This window comes from Desmodus rotundus, chromosome 2 (genome assembly GCF_022682495.2).
Source record: "Desmodus rotundus isolate HL8 chromosome 2, HLdesRot8A.1, whole genome shotgun sequence".
NCBI lineage: Eukaryota > Metazoa > Chordata > Mammalia > Chiroptera > Phyllostomidae > Desmodus > Desmodus rotundus.
This window is the reverse complement of record NC_071388.1, coordinates 76,174,730-76,194,652: the sequence shown is the minus strand read 5'-3', so window position 1 is coordinate 76,194,652 and position 19,923 is coordinate 76,174,730.

Genomic DNA, 19,923 nt, shown 5'->3' with positions numbered 1-19,923 from the left:
TTCTCTAGTTTCCTAAGGCAGAAGTTATGACTGATCTTACATATTTCTTCATTTCTTTTATTTTTTAAAAGATTTTATTTATTTATTTCTAGAGAGAGGGGAAGGAATGGAGAGAGGGACAGAACCATCAATGTGTGGTTGCCTCTCATCTACCCCCAACTAGGGACCTGGCCTGCAACCCAGGCATGTGCCCTGACTGGGAATCAAACCAGTGACCCTTCGGTTTGCAGGCCCACACTCAATCCACTGAACACACCAGCCAGGGCATATTTTTCTTCATTTCTATCAATTACTAGAAGAGGAATGTTTAAATTTTTAACTATAACAATGGATTTAGTATTCCTCTTCAGAGTTCTAGCCTCACATATTTTGACACTCTGTTGTTATATGCATACTCCCTAAAAATTATTATGTTTTCTTGAAGAATTGACCTCCTTGTTGTCATGTGATATACCTTTTTTAGCCTTCATAAATTTTCCCTATTATGAAGTCTGCTTTATAAAAAATTTATATAAATATATATCCCAGCATCTGATTATATATCCCAGCATCTGATTAGTGTTAGCATGTTTTATTGTTCTCCGTCTCATTGATTTTAACCTATCTGAATCTTTAGATATAAAGTTATTTTCTTCAGACTCCCAGTCAACATGGTGGTGTAGGCAGACATGGCTCACCTCTTTGCATAACCACATCAAAATTAAAACTAAAATATAGAACAACCATCACTCAGAACTGTCAGAAATCAAATTGAATGGAAGTCTGACAACTATGGAATTAAAGAAACCATATCTATACAGACTGGTAGGAGGGGTACAGGCGGGGAACAGGCTGGTCCCTCATTCATATGTGGTGGATAAAAATTTGGGAGGTATATCACAGTAGCAAGGAGCCCCAACACCACAGAAAGGCCCCCCAGCACAGGGTTCCAGTGCGAGGAAGGTAAATCCCCACAATTGCTGGCTATAAAAACCAATAGGAATTGAATTGGTGGAAGAAATTGCTGGAGCCTCAAGCAATTCCTCTTAAAGAATCCACACACAGACTTACTCAGCCTCACTCCTTCTGAGCTGTAGTACCAGGGTAGCAGCTTGAAAGGCACCATTGGTATACAGGGAGAAACCAAAGTGTCTGGCATCAAGGTGAGCAGAGGCCATTGTCCGTTTTCTAAACCCTTCCCCAACAGATCCAGCAACCTGGTGACATATCTGAGACTCCATCAATCTGGCTAACACTGTTTGACCCGTCTTGGAGATTCCCAGAGACTCCACCCCACCCAAAACAGGCCCACACAAGCTGCTTTTTCATATGAATGGCTGATGTTGGATCATGCTTCACAACTTTCTAAATCCTATCAAATGAGCAACAGCTGGCCTCAGTGAGCCCCAGGCCCAGCACAAGCAGCAGCCATCTCAGATTGCTCTATAACTCTGGCAGGGTGGCCCCAGGCAAACACAGGTGGGGGCTGATCTTGGCCTGCACCACGAGGAAACCCCAGAGCCAGCGCACCCAGTGGACAGCTACAGACAGGGTTGGAGCACCAGAACCCTGCCCCTTCCTGCACAACTCTTCTTCCACAGAGGGAAGAAATTGATGCTAAGTGGCCACAGCCAAGCCTTGCAGCTGACTGGCCTGGTTAAATCCCTCCCATTAATCTGCCAACAGCAGCCAAGGCTCAACTATAAGAAGAGGGTGTACTCAGCTCACACAAGGGGCACACCTTGAGTACCGAGCTTGGGTGAAGGGGAGGCTGTGCCACCGGACCCTACAGGACACTTACTACATTAGGCAACACTACCAAGACAGAGTCAAAGCAGCTCTTCCTAATACATAGAAACAAACACATGGAGGCTGCAAAAATGAGGAGACAAAGAAACATGACCCAAATGAAAAAACAGATTAAAACTCCAGAAAAAGAGCTAAATGAAATGAAGATAAGCAATGTATCATATGCAGAGTTCAGAACACTGGTTATAAGGATGCTCAGGGGACTTAGTGAGGACCTCAGCAACATAAAAAAGATCCAGTCAGAATGAAGAATACTCTAAATGAAATGAAGAAGAGTTTGCAGGGAAATAACAGCTGAGTGGATAAAGGTGAAAAATCAATGATATGCAACAGAAGGAAGCAAAAAAACAAAACAAAACAAAACAAAAACAAACCCCAATAAGAACAACAAGAAAAAAGAATCCAAAAAACCAAGAATAGTGTAAGCAGCCTGTGGGACAACTTCAAGAGTTTCAACATTTGCATCATAGGGGTGTCAGAAGGAAAATAGAAAGAACAAGAAATTGGAAATTTATTTGAAAAAATAATGAAAGAAAATTTCCCTTATTTGGTGAAAGAGATTGGCACGTAAGTTCAGGAAGCACAGAGGGTCCCAAACCAGACTGATGCAAAGAGGCCCATCCAAAACATATCATAATTAAAATGCCAAAGGTTAAATATAAAGAGAATCTTAAAAGCAGCAAGAGAAAAGTTAGTTACCTACAGGGGAGTTCCCCTAGGACTGTCAGCTGATTTCTCAAAAGAAACTTTTCAGGATAGAAGGCAAGTTATATTCCAAGTCATGAAAAACAGGGACCCACAGCCAAGATTGCTCTACCCAGCAAAGATATCATTTAGAATCAAAGGGCATATAATTTGCTTCTGAGACAAGAAAAACTAGAGTTCATCATCACCAAATCATTATTATATGATATGTTAAAAGGACTTATTTAAGAAAAAGAAGATAAAAACTATGAACGATAAAATGGCAAAAAATACAAATCTATCAACAATTGAATCTAAAAAACAAACCTCACAAACAAAGAACAGAGACAGAATAATGGACACAGAGAGCATTTTGATGGTTGCCAAATGGGAGGGAGGTACGGGGGAATGAGTGAAGAAGTGAGGGGATTCAGAAGTACAAATAGGTAGTTGCAGGATAGCCATGGAGTATAGAAAATAGAGTAGCCAAAGAAATTTTAAGCATGATCAATGAATATGGACAATGGTGGGGGGATTGTCAGAGGGAGTAGGGGGTGGAGAGGGGGGACAAAGCAGGAAAAATCAGGACAACTGTAATAGCATAATCAAAAAATATAATTAAAAAAAGAAAAATTTCTTTTAGTTGGGTCTTTACTAACCCTTTAGTTGGGTCTTTTTTAAGTCATTTTTTAATTTTAAATTACCATTCAAATACATTATTATTTTAGTTTTAGGTATACACTCCATTTTTAGACATTTATAACAAATGATCATCTTGATAAATATCTCACCCATATGACAACTTACATGGTTATTAAACTATTACTGACTATATTTCCTATGCTGTACTTAACTATTCTGTAACAACGGATTTGTACTTCTTAATCTCTTTGGCTTTTTCACCCATCCCACAAAACCACCTCCTATCTGGCAATCCTCAAAACATTCTCTGTATTTATGGTGTTTGTCTTTCACCACCTGGCTTATTTCACTTAGCAGGTGATCCTTCTTTCTGCTGCATAGTATTCCATCCTGTAGATGTACCACAGTTTTTGATCCATTCATTTACCGATAGGTTGCTTTCAGCACTTGGCTATTGTAAATTGTGCTGCTATGAACATTGGGGCACGTAGGTTCTTTTGGATTGGTGTTTCAGGGCTCTTAGGGTATAATCCCAGTAGTGGAATTGCTGGGTCACAAGGCAATTCCATTTTTAGTTTTCTGAGGAAATTCCATAGTGTTTTCCACAGTGGCCGCACCAGTCTGCATTCCCACCAACAGTGCACTAGGGTTCCCTTTGCTCCACATCCTCTCTAACACTTGATGTTTTTTGATTAGTTTATGGTGGCTATTCTGACTGGTATGAAGTGGTATCTCATTGTGGTTTTAATTTTCATCTCTCTAATGGCTAGTGACGCTGAGCATCTTTTCATATGACTCTGGGACCTCTGTATGTCCTCCTTGGAGAAGTGTTCAGGTCTTTTGCCTATTTTTAATTGGGGTGTTTGTCTTCCTGAAGTGGAGTCGTGTGAATTCTTCATATATTTTGGAGATCAAACCCTTGTCCAAGGTATCATTGGCAACTATGTTTTCCCATAAGGTTGTTCTCTTTTAATTTTAATGCTGTTTTCTTTAGCCATGCAGAAACTTTTTATTTTGATGAGATCCCATTTGTTTATTCTTTCCTGTCTGTCCCTTTCTCTAGGGGACAAATTGGTGAAAATATTGCTGCGTGGAATATCTGAGATTTTCTTGCCTGTGTTTTCCTCTAGGACTTTTATGGTGTCACAATTTATATTTAAGTCTTTTATCCATCTTGAGTTTATTTTGTGTATGGAGTAAGTTGGTGATCCAGTTTCATTTTTCTGCATGTAGCTGTCCAGCTCTCCCAACACCATTTGTTGAAGAGGCTATTTTTACTCCATTTTATGATTCTGCCCTCTTTGTTGAATATTAATTAACCATAGAGACATGGGTTTATTTCTGGATTCTCTATTCTGTTCCACTGGTCTATGTGTCTGTTCTTATGTCAGTACCAGGCTGTTTTGGTTACAGTGGCCTTGTAATACAGTTTGATATCAGGTATTATGATCCCTCTTACTTTGTTCATCTTTCTCAAAGTTGCTGAGGCTATTTGGGGTTATGGTTCCATATAAATGTTTGAAATGTTTGTTCTATATCTGTCATTGGTACTTTAATAGGGATTGTGTTGAATGTACAGATTGCTTTGGGTAGTATGGCCATATTGATGAGGCTAATTCTTCCAATCCACGAACATGGTACATGCTTCCATTTGTTTGTGTCTTCCTTAATTTCTTTCTTCAGTGGTGTGTAGTTTTCTGAGTACAGGTCTTTTACCTCCTTGGTTAGGTTTATTCTTTATTGTGCTTCCTTATCTTTGGTTTTCTACAGTTTTAATACAAAATACCTATATCTCCTGTTTGGCTTTTTCTGAACTAGCTTCTTGTTTCATGGTTTGGTGTTTACATTTAATTTTGGAAAATTTTCTTTCATTATTTCTTCAAATATTTTTTCAGTTCTGTTATCTCCTCTCCTTCTGGTATTACCATAACATTTTTCAAAGTCGTTGGATTTTTTTTCATTATTTTCTCCCTTTACATTTCGGTTTGTGAAGTTTCTATTCACCCATCTTGAAGCTCACGGATACTTCTCTTGCGATCTCATCAAAATAATCCTCCATTTCCAAAAACAAGGTTTTTTATATCTAGTATGTCTTTTTATTCTTTCCTTGAGATTTTATTTCTCAGCTTACATTACCCATCAGTTCTTGCAAGTCATCTACATTTTCCACTGTAGCCCTTTGCCTGTTAATCATAGTTATTTGAACTCCAGCTTTTACAGCTCCAATATCTTTATCATACCTAAATCTGGTTTCATTTTGCTTTGTTTGTTTAGACTGTGTATAGACCCTCCCCCCAGCTTTAGTAGGTTTTTTTTGTTTTTTTTTTTCTGAAAGCCAAGCATAACATTTCAGGTAATAGGAACTGAGGTATAGATTTTTTAGTGTGATATTTTATGTCAATCTTTCTAGATGTTGTTTTGTGTTTAATTTTTATTTTAGATTTAGGCTTTGGAGGCTTCAAATTCCTCTAATGCCCTTGGAGTTTTTGTTTGTTTGTTTGTTTGTTTTCATCCCTATGGATTTTGAGTTTCCATAAATACTCCTTCTTTGATGGAGTCTGAGCTTTGTGGTTCTTTTAGCTATATTCCAATGTTATTACACTAAAACAAGGCATCTCTTTAGAGTTCATTGTTTCTTACTTTTTAATTATAAAATCAACTTATTTTCACATGGTTATCTCTGAAAATTATTATGCCTGTATATTTTATAGCATTATAACATAGGTATATGAAAAAGTAGACTTGGTAAAGTTGGTAGAAAAATAGCTGAAATAAGTTGAATTTAAAGTACTTAGTAAGCCATTTGAAATTATACATCTTTAAGATTTGACATTTAATATCTATAATTAGATAACATTCCAAATCATAGAATATACATTGTTTCTATCAGAGAAAGAATTTGGCTGATGTGTTTTCATTGTAAACTGATATGTACAAGCTACCTAGTTGCCTACAGTTAATTACTGGTGTGAGGTAGATGTGTCCACAAAGAGTTTTTCTGGTCTAGATTATCTCATGGAGCACATCAGGTACAGCACAGTGTTTTTATGCTTATGATTTACTATATATTGAAATTCCCCTGCTGCTTTTATGTAAACCCTCTTGAAATAAAGTTTCTTTTATTATTGTTGCACAAATATAAACAATGATAATCACTGTAGTGTTATCTTTATTAAGGTATTGAAAGTTTATTTTCAAAGTTAAGATAGATCATAACAATGAGCATAACATCAAAAATATTTTGCTTATGATATTCATTTGAAGAAAATCTAAAGTAAGAGAATGACTAAAATTTTATTTAAATAATCAAAATTTATTTAAACAAGGCATAAAAGTTTACTTTATAATAATAGGAAAGGAGTCTAGGCTGAATGAAGAGAAAAAGCCTTCACAGAAGATATGCCATAGTTTTAAGTCAAAAGCAGAGGGTATGACGAGAAAAACCAAGAGAGTTACATCTACCATATATAACATATGCAGTTATCTTCATCTTGCAAAAACATGACCGTGAATATCACAAAGTAAGCCAGCATGTGGCAGTGATATCAAGAGTTCACCGGTGTTGATGGGTAACAGTTTCAGCAACAGCATTTGGGGAGTTTCAGTATCAGTACAAGAAAGCACGTGTAGTCCATCATCACAGACTGTTGTAGAGGCTGAATTATGAAGGTCTTGTTTCACACACACACACACACACACACACACACACACACACACACACATTCAATTATATAAGTGTGTATAAGGAACTCTATTAATTTACTAACCACTGAATTCATGTTATTCTTGTTAAATTAAAGAGTTTTTGCAACAAATAGTTATTGAGTGTTAACTATATTCTAGGTCTATTCTACCCTCATGGTGCTTATGTTTTAGTGGGAGATGAGGTAATATTCAAGCACAAAAATGCATGTTTATTTCAATGCTTTAGTGGAAATTTAAAAGACAATAGATTGAAGAGTTGGGTTTCTTCTAATTTCCTGTTTTCTCCTTGTTAAAGCAAAGGGAAACATATACATGAACAAAGGCTGGATATTTTTGCATCAATGCGTGAACTCCCTCTTTTTTTCGATTTCCACTAATTTGGTATGCTTTCATCTTTGTGAATCAGAAGAGTTTAAATAATCATGACATTTGAGTTCATTGGATTCGCCTAATTTAGAAAGATGTGATTGTGCAAATTTGGCTACTTATTCTCTAGGTTTTAGAGAGGGATTCTTTCTCTTTTTCTCATTTGCTTTCCTTTTCCTTACACTGCTTTTTCTTTCACTCACATAACATTGCCATTCATGCAGTACAGGGATGTGAGCCTGGAGGGAAAGGCAGGTAATCTTGGTTATGTCTAAACTTGGCAAAAGATGCTCCACACACATTCTAAGAAAGAATACCAGTGACTTGGGGAAAAGAATATCCTCACTGGTCAATGCTCTGTTACCATATGGACATATATTCTTCCACCTGAAGTCTCCGGTGGTGGTAGATGTCCAGACTAATTGAGTGTCCTGGGTATCCTAGATATCTAATATAGAGATATAATATATCTCTCTCTGCTGGTCTGTATTATTTCTAAATAATCATCTTCATAAGTAATAAAACAACAGTGACAATATGTATTGAGCACCTATAATAGTGTCTTAAGCACTTTACATAGGTTTAATTTGCATAATAATTCTGTTAGGAGAGTAAAATGGAGAGGTTATACTGTTTGATTTCAAAGATCCTGTTTTTTACCCACTGTGTATTAGATCTCTCTGGATCTCTGCTATGTTGGGTTACAGTGTTCAGAAGCTAAGACAGTTATATTGGAAGAAAAAATCATATCAATTTTAATTAATAGGAATGTGAAGTATACTGTATGTGTGTTTTTTTTTAATCCTCACCCAGGGACCTGTTTACCAATTTCAAAGAGAGGGAAGGAAAGAGAGGGAGAGAGGAAGAGAAGGAGGGAGAGAAACATTGATCAGTTTCCTCTTGCACATTCCCTGACCAGGGACCAAACCCACAACTAGGAATTGAACTTACGACCCTTTGCTTTAAATGATGATGCTCCAACCAAACTGAGCCACACTGGCCAGGGCTAAAGTACATTATTGAAACTTAAATATAATAAACATAATGGGATGAGAATGATATTAACAAGACTGTTCTAGTAAATGAGATCCCAAAGAAGTCTGTATTATTTCTGTATGTTTATGACCCTTAGAGTGGAGTCAGTGAGCTAAGTCGATTTGAAAATCAGAGAATTAGAGCGAACATTTTAGCAAAGATTGAGCTGTAGTGCACCTCTCAGTTACCACAGCAATAACCCCAGCAACCATGGTGGGGAGGAGTGTAGGAAAATAGACTTATCTTAGAGCCTCACACATTATGCGCTAACCTCTTAAACATTATTGGTAGTTCCATACATGGCCTGGACTCAAAGTCTCTCTGTAAAAGTATAGCATATTTCATAAAAAATTTCAGATTTAGTTGATTTAAATTGTGAATATTTAACTTTTAACTTTGGTCACATTGAAGGAAATTGAATTAGATGATAGTGAATATAGGATTTTATCCTCAGAGAGTTTTGATTTCTTCTTGTAAGTAGAAGTATTGCTATACTAATCTTGGGCTTCTGCTGGTCAGCGTATTTTGACTAAACACGTGTAACTCAGAATTAACAATGGTCTTGTCAACCCAGTCCAATAAATAAGTGTCTAGCTACATCATGTATGCAAAACACTTCCTGCTAAGACAGCTAATGTAAGTTAGAAGCCCACTCCTCTGGCTGGATCTTGAAGAATAATGACCCAGTGAGTCATTCTTCTTCATTATTATTCTGAAACATAGGGAGGGTAGAAACCTATGTTTCTGATGCAACAGCATTTGGGGAGGTATACTAGTTAGAAATTAGCCACAGTTAATGGCAGGGTTAGTGTGCTGTCAAGTAGAAGTGCCATAATAATTCAGTTCTATGATCTTAGACTTGGAATTTTATTGTTGCAAATTCATTTATCTAGTGAGAAGGAACACTAACACTTAATCCTACATCTATGGTTTTCTACCTGGTTGAAAGATTAGTCCTTAAAGTTGAGACTAAGGAGATATTATCACCATGGAATTTTAGCTACATCCTTTCCCTTGGAAGAATGTTTAACAGATAAGTCTGGAACCAACTAAAGGTGAGAAATTTCTTCTTTTTTATAAATTTTGGTCCAGAGAAAAAAGCAAAATATAACCAGAGACATTGAAATTAAGAACAAACTGATGGTAAAGAGAAGGGAGGTGGGAGGGGATAAAGGGGGGAAGGGGGAAGGGTTGTCAGGAACATGTATAAAGGACACATGGACAAAGCCAAAGCAGGGTAGGATCGAGGGTAGGAAACAGGGATGGCTGGGGTCGGGGGAGTAGCAGGGAGAAAATGGAGACAACTGTACTTGAACAAGGAAAAATGTGAAAAAAAGAAAAATTTCTCTTCTGTTTTGTTTAAAGGCTTAATGTTGTTGGAAAATATGTTTAAATTTTAACAGGTGTATATAAGTCCTCATTGACTAAGAAGTCATCTAACACAGATGAAATGAATAGTCTTTAAAAGCTTGGAAAGACTGTGATTTACTTACACTTTCCCTAATTCCCAAATGGACGTAGTGTAACTGTGATATTGTGATTTATAATAAGGAATATGCATTTGGTCTTTGTCTCCACTTTTGACACAGAGCTCCTAAACCTCTTGGAGTTTTCTTAGTGGTGAGAGTGACAAATGTGTCTTTTAGATCTCACCTAAGAATTGGGTTTGTTACCAGAGGTACGGACCATGTGGTTAGAATTTTGAAACTTAGTTTCCAATCCCCTGATTTCCAAGGAGAGGAGAGGGTTCAATCAACCACCAATGGCCAATGATTTAATCTGTCATGCCTATGTAATGAAGCCTCCATAACAACCCAAAAGGAGAAGGTTTGGAGAGCTTCCAGGGTGGTGAACACTTGGAGATGCTAGGAGAATGGCTCTCCAGGGGAAAGCCTGGAAGCCCTGAGCCCTTTTCCCATACTTGGCTCTATGCAGTTCTTACATCTGGCTGTCTCTGAGTTATAGTCTTTGATAAACTAGTTGCCTAAGTAAATAAAATGTTTCTCTGAGTTCTGGGAGCCACTCCAGCAAATTAATTGAACCTCTGATCTATAGTCAGTAGGTCAAATACACAGGTAGTAACTTGAACTTGTGATTGCCATCTGAAGTGTGTGTATGTGTGTATAGTGGGGTGGTGGGTAGCAGTCTCACAAAATCGAGCCTTTAATGTGTGGGATCCGATGTTACATCTCCAGGCAGTGTCTGAATTTGAGCTGAATTATAGGATACTCAGCTAGTGTCTGAGAACTGTTTGATTGGGAAAAAACCCTCTACACATTGAAATTGGGTGCAGAATCCTTAATATCCTAAGTATATTTAGTTCTCAGAATATTTTGGCAAGAGAAAACACACATATACACACATACTCACATACAAATACTACTATAATTATTATGCAGAAATTAGAATTTTAAATAAGGAAAATACTTTAAAATTCATTTGTGCAATCCTATCACCCTAATTTTAAAATTGTGAAAAGTGAATCTTAAAAAGATTTACATGAAAGGGTTACCCAGGGCTGGTTTCCTGACCCTCAGCCCATTGCTCACTCCTCCACAACAGTTGCTTACTGCATTTGATTTTTTTCTCCTTTTCAATCTCTGTATGAACCACGTGTACAGCTTGCATATTTTTTCCACTTCCCTTTTTTTCCACATTACTTTGTTTCTTTTATCCACAATTTATTTTACATTCTTCAGAAAGAAAAACCAGGATACTCTAGCAGTTCTCGAGCCACTGCACTCAGACTAAATAGATGTAAGGAAAAAGAAAAGCATTTCTGTAATCATATCTAGAGGGTAGACATGTGATGGTTAAAGCTATGTGAATAGCAGCTGCAATTCTTTTGCATCTTTTCTATTTTTTTACTGTTATAAAACTGTGGATGGCCATGTTAGTAAGTCTTCCTTTTCCAAGTAAGAATATGTTAATGCAAGAGGCTGGCTGTAGGTAACAGACTTATTTATATTTCAAAAATCTTATAAATGAAAGAATACCGGAGAATTCTGTTGTTATTTTCAGTTTCATTCATAATTCTATTCATAATGCTAAAATTCTTTATATTATACTGACACCATAAATCATTAGATATTCCCTTTCCTACTATTTTCATAACCGTGTTTTTTCTTTCCCCTGCTTCATTTATCTACACGACTATAAAAGTATTCAAAGTTAGTTCTCAAAACTAATAGTATTCTTCCATTGCGAGAGTTCTTTCACTCCAGGGTAATTTGAAACAATATTACTCTCTATAGCTCAGTTCATTTAAAGGAGATATGCTGCTATGATGGAGGTAGTCAATTATCCTTCCAGAAATTTAAACACATTTTTCAAAGATTGTATAAAAGCCTCCTGAATCTATTATGAAGACCTAAGCATTTCCTATACTTATGCAACTTCAGAATTAATGATTTAGTCATGTTTGATATCCTTCTATGTGACAGTAAAATAGCTATATCTAGGATTTGAATACAAAAACAACATAAAGCCTATGGCTACACAAGTTTTATGTTATTATTATAGTGCAAATACCAAAGTAAATTTTTGTGGAAACATTCAAGCTGATAAAAGACTTAATAATCATCTGGTTTATGGCTTACAATTATTTCCTGACTTTGACACTTATTAAGAAAGTGGATACTCAATTTCTTTATGACGTCTTGTCACCTATGAACACCAAAAACTTGAATGTACTTTAGGGATTGCCTAATGTAAGAATGTTCTTTATTTATCTTAGAGGGAACCATTCACCTCCTGTTTTAAAACGGTTCAGGGACAGAGAATTCTTTTTTAGTGTGGTCTATTCCAGTGTTCTAGTTGGTGGAAAGTTCTTAATACCTTATTTTATTTGTCTGTAAACTCAAGTTTAGCATAGGCCAGAGAAATAATGATAATATTCAGTTGGTTGAAAGAGATAAAATGTTCCATTTCTTTTAAAAAATGTTAGATTGAGTGTAAGCTGTTGTTTTCAGATTTTGTGAAAGTTGAAATGTAACATTTTACATAAATATCAAAATGGTTAAAAGGTCAGTTATTTCATGATTTCTTAAATTTCTAAAATTCTGGCATACTTATGCATATCTACACCCAGTTAGAAGTAAGCTTTAAGGCAAAATTCAGATGTTAATAGGAAGTTAATAAAAATAACATTTACATTATCGAATAAGTTTGGAAAACACAGATACTTTTGCTAATGTAACCTGTAGCCAATAATTCATAAGGTATATTAACACATAAAAGGCTTTGAGATTTCATATAGGCATGAAGTCTATCTAAATTTATTTAACCCAAGTTTTCTAAACGTATGTGACCGAAGACTTTAAAAAAAATATGAAACATTATTAGCAGCTGGAGGAGAACTCATTACCATTTGGAAAATGCTGCTTTCAGCATCAACACTTACTGGTTTACTCGGTGTGCCCACTCTAGGCTCCAGTGTCAGACCTCAGTTGTCAGTTCTAATGGATTAGTTCAGCCAGCTTCTAAATATAGTATAGGAAGAGATTGCTTAAATTAGGAATTTGTAAAGGTTTTTAAAAAATTTGTTGAGAATGATTGGTTCTGCATAATAGATGGAGAGCAATATATAATTTTCTCTTTCGTATGGGGACATAAAGAACAGCATAGGAAATACAGTCAATAATATTGTAATAACCGTGTATGGTATCAGGTGGGTACTAGGCTTATCAGGGGGATCACTCTGTAACTTTTATAATAATGTCTACCCACTGTGTTGTACAACTGAAACTAATATAATATTAAATGTAAACTGTAATTAAAAATTAAAAATAATAAAAAACCAAAATTGTTTAAATTTTGTTAACATAACATTGAGACAAGGTACCAAGGGTATGATCAAATTAAGTGAAGTCTCTGAGGAATTGATAAAATCCATATCTAGCTCTAACTATAGCAATTATTTATGTTTTATCCAGTTTATTTTCATTTTTTTACAGTGTCTAGACTATTTGGCAGTAATGTATAAGCAAGTGTCCAACACAGGCTTTTGTTGTCACCTTTGATTTCCTTAATCTCTCCAGTTAGACAAAAATAGCCCTCAGTTTGAAGCCGTAATAATTTGTACTCTATTAATCATATATTCTCTGTCATTTTACCTTGTGAATTTCCCTATTCTCCTGTCCTCATTGGATTATAAACTTCTTCATTGCTTTTAACTAGAAAATTATAGGGTTTTGTTTCCCATACAATGTATAATAATTTCACAGGAACCATCATACTGTTTGCTTTTCAACAATTCCTTAACACATTTCCTTTTTCTCCTACCCAAACATAGCTAGGGGCATAGATTTGGTGTTTGTAATTCTCATGCATTTCTTTGTACTTATCTATATATTTTTGGATCCCTAAGCAGTCTGCAAAATTACTTATTTTTATATAAATAAGACACAGCGAGTGCAGTTTTCTTCAACTTGCTGTTAGCATAATATGTTTGTGAGATTTATTTATATCTATACACATAACTTTAACTTTATCTATGATATAGTATTAAGTTGGATATATATTTCAAATGTTTATAACTATATTCCTTTTGATAAACAGTAAATTTTACTAAGGTTTTTACTTTGTTTATTATTTTTTATGTTGACACGTATAGTTTTGCTGTTTACAAACAATGCGGTTCTAATACTCTTGTGCATGTCTCCTTCTGCACATGTGCTTGTAGAGTAAAATTTGGGGATTATAAGGTTTGTATTTAAATTTACAACACGTGTTCAAACTGGCAACGTTATTGTTAAATTATTCTCTGTGTGATTGTATTTTATATTCCAAATCCAAAGTCCATTTTAGCCTCAGAAGGAAAAGGTTTGTTGACATAAGAAACATTCAAACCTGTAGAGAATTTTTGGTGAGTTTATTTGAGCCAAACTAACAATTGCTGGGAAGCAAAATCTCAATGGATTAGAAAGGCTCTGGAGAGTGGTAGTTTAGCACCTTATTTTATACATTACATTCAAAGGAGGAGACAGATTGGGGAGGCTGGAGAAAGCAAAGTGGGGGTGGACCTCTGGAACTGGACAAAAGGTAAAATGAGAGACACACACTTCTTTTACATAAATGGGTAAAGGATAGTTAACAGTCAACAATTAACGTGATAGCAGTAACAATGAGGTGATTTGTGGTCTCAGGTCTGGCCCAAGGGGTTTGGAAAAAAGGAAGTTACCCTGACATTCCAAAGGTATCATAGATACAAGAAGACAATAGACGGTCCCAGGAAGGTTAAAGATGGACCTTTGTTAACAAGGGGAAAATACTGGCCTAGGACATGACTACCCTCCACGAATTGCGTTTAGTTAATAAGTTTTAACTTCAGACCATCCTTTGTGGTTAGGTCTCTGAGTTGTAAGGTTGCCTCACCAGCCTCTACTGAGCTTGTCAAGTTAACACGTGCCCTTTTCTTTCACGTATTCGTGGTAGTCCTCTCACTCACTCCCTTTCCACTTGGCATATCTAGAAAATAAATAGCCTCAACCAGACTACAGAACTGAAAGAATTCATCATGGTCAGATCTACCCTTCAAGAAATGATAAGGGAAGTCCTTCAGACACAAGGAAAATGACACAGATGGAAAAATAGTTTTTGGTCTTAGGGATATAGGTATATTGATTAAAATGAAAAATGAGATGAGTTCCTGTGGTTGTTCTGGGATTCACTAAACCCCTACAGGATTTTAAAAAATATTTGTCTCACTCTTTGTGCTGTAAGTCCTGTGGGTTTTGACAAATGCATTGTGTCATGTGCCCACTATTACAGGATCATACAGCATACTTTCTCTGCCCTGAGCAACCCCCTGTGCTTTACCCCATCGCCACTGCCACCTCACACCCCTCACAGTGACCATTTTATTATCTCCATAACTTTGTTTTCTTTTCTCCAGATGTTATGTCCAGTAATCAGATAGTATATAGCCTTTTAAGACTGATATCTTTCCCTTAGTAATATGACTTTAATAGTCATTAATGATGTTGCATGGATTCGTAGCTAATTCTTTTTATTGATGAATAGTAGTCCACTGTATGAATATAACAAGTTTATGGGTTGATCTGTTGAAGGACATCTTGCTGGCTTAGAGATTATTTTGTTTATTTTGGACATAAGTTTTTAATCAGTTATGTAATTACCTGAGAGCACAACTGTGCGATCATCTGATAAGATTAAGTTTATAAATGCTGCCAAAATGTCTTCCAAAGTGACTGTGGACAATTCACATTTCCACCAATAATGAATGACACTTCCTGTTGCTTCAAATTCATACCAGCAATTGTTTTTGTCGTTCATTGGGTTGCAGCCATTCTAATAGGTTTAAGGTGGTATGCAATTGCAGTTTTCATCTCCCGAATGACAAATAATGTTGAATATATTTTCCTTAAAATTACATTTTATTGATTATACTATTACAGTTGTCCTGATTTTCCCCCTTTGCCCCCCTCTACCCAGCACCCCCTACTCCCTCAGGCAATCCCCCCACCATTGTCCATATCCATGGATCATGCTTAAAAGTTCTTTGGCTACTCCATGTCCTGTACTGCACTTTATACCCCCATGGATGTTCTGTAACTACCTATTTGTACTTCTGAATCCCCTCACCTCTCACCCACTCCCTCCCACTCCCTCCCATCTGGCTACCATCAAAATGCTCTCTGTGTCCATGATTCTGTCTCTGTTCTTCCTGTTTGCGACGTTTGTTTTTTAGATTCAATTGTTGATAGACTTTTTTTTGCCATTTTATCGTTCATCACGTTGATCTTCTTTTTCTTAAATAAGTCCCTTTAACATTTCCTGTAATAATGGTTGGTGATGATGAACTCCTTTAGTTTTTTCTTGTCTGGGAAGCTCTTTTCTTCAATTCTAAATGATATCTTTGCTAGGTAGAGTAATTTGGCTGTAGGTCCCTGCTTTTCATGATTTGAATATTTCTTGCCAATCCCTTCTAGCTGGCAAAGTTTCTTTTGAGAAATAAGCTGACAGTCTTATGGGATTACTTTGTAGGTAACTAACTGCTTTTCTCTTGCTACTTTTAAGATTTTCTCTTTAACCTTTAGCATTTTAATTATGATGTGTCTTGGAGTGGACCTCTTTGCATCTTGTTTGGGACTCAATGTGCTTCTTGGATTTACATGTCTATTTCCTTCACCAAATTAGAGAAGCTATCTTTCATTATTTTTTCAAATAGATTTCCAATGACTTGCTCTTTCTCTTCTCCTTCTGGCACCCCAATGATGTGAATGTTGGACCTCTTGAAGTTGTCCCACAGACTGCTTAGACTATTCTTGGTTTTTTGGATTATTCTTTTCTTCTTGTTCTGATTGGTTGTTGTTTGCTTCCTTATGTTGAATGTCATTGATTTGATTCTTGGATTCATCCAGTGTACTGTTGTTTCCCTGTAAATTGTTTTTTATTTCACTTAGTGTATTCTTCATTTTGGATACGATCTTTTTTGTGCTGTCGAGGTCCTCACTAGGTTCCTTGAGCATCCTTGTAACCAGTGTTTTCAACTCTACATCTGATAGATTGCTTATCTCCATTTTGTTTAGCTTTCTTTCTGGAGTTTTGATCTGTTCTTTCATTTGGGCCATGTTTCTTTGTCTCCTTGTTTTTGCAGCCTCCCTGTGTTTGATTCTACGTATGAGGTAGAGCTGCTTTGATCCCTGTTTGGTAGTGTTGCCTAATGTAGTAGGTGTCCTAGAGGGTCCAGTGGCACAGCCTCCCTTTCACCCAAGCTGGGTACTCAGGGTGTGCCCTTTATGTGAGCTGAGTACACCTTTCTCTTATAGTTGAGCCTTGGTTGTTGTTAGATCAATGGGAGGGATTTAACCAGGTCAGTCAGCTTCAAGGATATGTGTCACCACTTACCACCAACCTCAGCCCTCCATGGAGGAAGAACTGTGCAGGGGTAGGATGGTGGTTCTCCAATATTATCTGTAGCTGTCCACTATGTGTGCTGGTGCTGGGGTTTCCTGGGTGGTGCAGGCCCAAATCATCCCCCTCCTGTGTTTTGCCTAGGGCTACCCTGCCAGAGTTATAAAGCAATCTGAGATGGTTGCTACTTGTGCTGGGTTTGGAGATTCCTAGGCAAAGCCAAGCTGTGAATCTAGGCCGGCTGCTGCTTGTGCTGGGCCAGGGGCTCACTGAGGCCAGCTGTTGCTTGTTTGATAGGATTTAGGAAGTTGTGAAGCATGATCCAGGGCCAGCCATTCACATGCAAAAATGGCTTGGGTTTGGCAGAGTCTCTGGGATCTCGAAGGTGGGTCAGTGTTAGTCAGATTGATAGAATTTCAGATATGGCACCAGCTTGCCAGCTCTGTGGGAGAAGTGTTTAGAAAAGGGACAATGGCCTCTGCTCTCCTTGATGCCAGACACTTCGGTTTCTCCCTGTATGCCACTGGTGCCTTTCAAGCTGTCACCCCTGTGCTTGATCTCAGAGGGAATAAGTCTGAGTAGGTAAGTCTGTGTTTGGGTTAAGAATAACTGCTTGTGGCTCCAGAAGTTTCTTCTACCAACACAATCCCCACTGGTTTTTTGCAGTGGGGACTTTTTTGAAGTTGTGGGGACTTATCTTCCTGCTACTGGAACTCTGCACTGGGACTTCTGGTGTGAGGCTGGGACTCAGTGCTCTCAAGATATCCCTCCCAAATTTTTATACACCACATGGGGATTAGGGACCAGCCTGTTCCCCATCTGTGCCCCTCCTACCAGTCTGGATAGGTGTGGTTTCTTTAATTTCATAGTTGTCAGACTTCTACTCAACTTGATTTCTGAAGGTTCTGAGTGATGGTTGTTTTATATTTTCATTGTAATTTTGATGTGGTTGTGCAAAGAAGTGAGCCATGTCTGCCTATGACTCCATCTTGACTGGAAGTCCTGAACATCTTTTCATATCCCTATTTCCCACATGAACACTTTCTTCAATGGCTGTCCATTCATAGCTTTTGTCTAGTTTTTTATTTTTATTTATTTTTTCCCCTTTTTGAAAGAGGAATTTTATTTTATTTTTTAAAGTTTTATTTATTTTTAGAGAGAAGAGAAGGGAAGGAGAAAGAGAAGGAGAGAAACATCAATGTGTAGTTGCCTCTTGCGCACCCCCTACTGGGGACCTGGCCTGCAACCCAGGCATGTGCCCTGACTGGGAATCAAACTAGCCACCCTTTGGTTTGCATGCCCAAACTCTATCTACTGAGCTACACCAGCCTGGGGTTGTCCAGTTTTTAATGAATTGTTTTCCTATTGTTTCATTTAAAATGTTTCTTGTATATTCTGGATACACCTACTTTTATCAGATATATGGTTTTCAAATATCTCTCCTAATTTTTAGTTTGACTTTTTATTCTATTTTTCCCAGATCAAGTGTTTTTAATTGAAATAAATTTCAACTTACCAATTTTTTCTTTCATAGTTTATGTTTTTTGTACTACATAACCAACCAGGTCACTCAGAATTTTTCTCATATATATCTCCTTGAAGTCTTATATTTTTGCATTTTACATTTTAGTTAAATAGTCCCCTTTAACTTTTGTGTATGTCAATGTAAGAAACATCCAAACCTGCAAGACTTTTTATGAGTTTATTTGAGCAAACTGACAATTGATGGAAAGCAAAACCTTTGAGGAGGTTGAGAAAATGCTCTAGAAAATGGTAGTCCTGCACCCTGCTTTGTGCGTTACAATCAAAAGAGGAGGCCTAAAGGCGTTACATGAAATCCATTGGTTACAGATGAGGGAAGTGTAGGAAAAAGCAATGTGGGGAAACGTCTGGGATTGGATAAAAAGTAATATGATAGACACATACTTGTTTTACACAGGTGGGTACAGATTAGTTAAGAGTCAACCATTAACACAGTAACAATAACAATGAGGGGATTTGTGGTCTCCTTCTGGTGTGATGCCTGTGCTTTGAGGGATCTGGAAAAAGGAAATTTGGTGTTCCAAAGGTATGTTAATGATAAAAATATAATAGGCCCAATTAAGGTAAAGATTGACTTTTGTTGGGGAAGATTCTTGCCTAGCCTGTGTGACCGGCTTTTAGTTAGAAAGTTTTAATTTCATACCATCCCATGTAATTACTTTATGTCTCTGAGTTTGTATGCCCACCCCATAGGCCACCCCTGAGCTTGTCAGTTTTGGTATGTGGCCCCTTTTTGTCCAAATGTAAGACATGAGGTTCATATTTTTCCATATGGACTTCCATTTCTTAATATTGTTTAGTCAAAAGACTGTTATAATTTCTGTATATATTTTATACAATAAATTTCTTAAAAAGCAATGAAACCATAAGCGAAAGTTAATTTATTGAAAATTTCAAAAAACGAATGTCATGGAATAGTTAATAGGTAGATGATGAAAAGAAGATATTTATATTTTCTAAACTTACAATGTTAGATTAGTAAGGTTCATTTGATATAATTAATGAAGCAGTATTGATATATTAATATTATTAGCTTAAATTAATACTCTATTAATATTTTCTTTATTTTTATGTAATGTTTTTGTTCCAAGATTTCATCCAGTTTACCAGATTGCATTTAGGTGTCATGTCTCCTTAAGCTTCTCTGGGCTATGATAACTTTTCTAATTGTCCTGGTTTTGGATGACTTTGACAGTTTTGAGGTATATTGTAAGGTATATTGTAAGTGCCCCTCTAATGGAATTTGTCTGATGGCTCTCATAATTAGACTGCAGTTACGGGGTT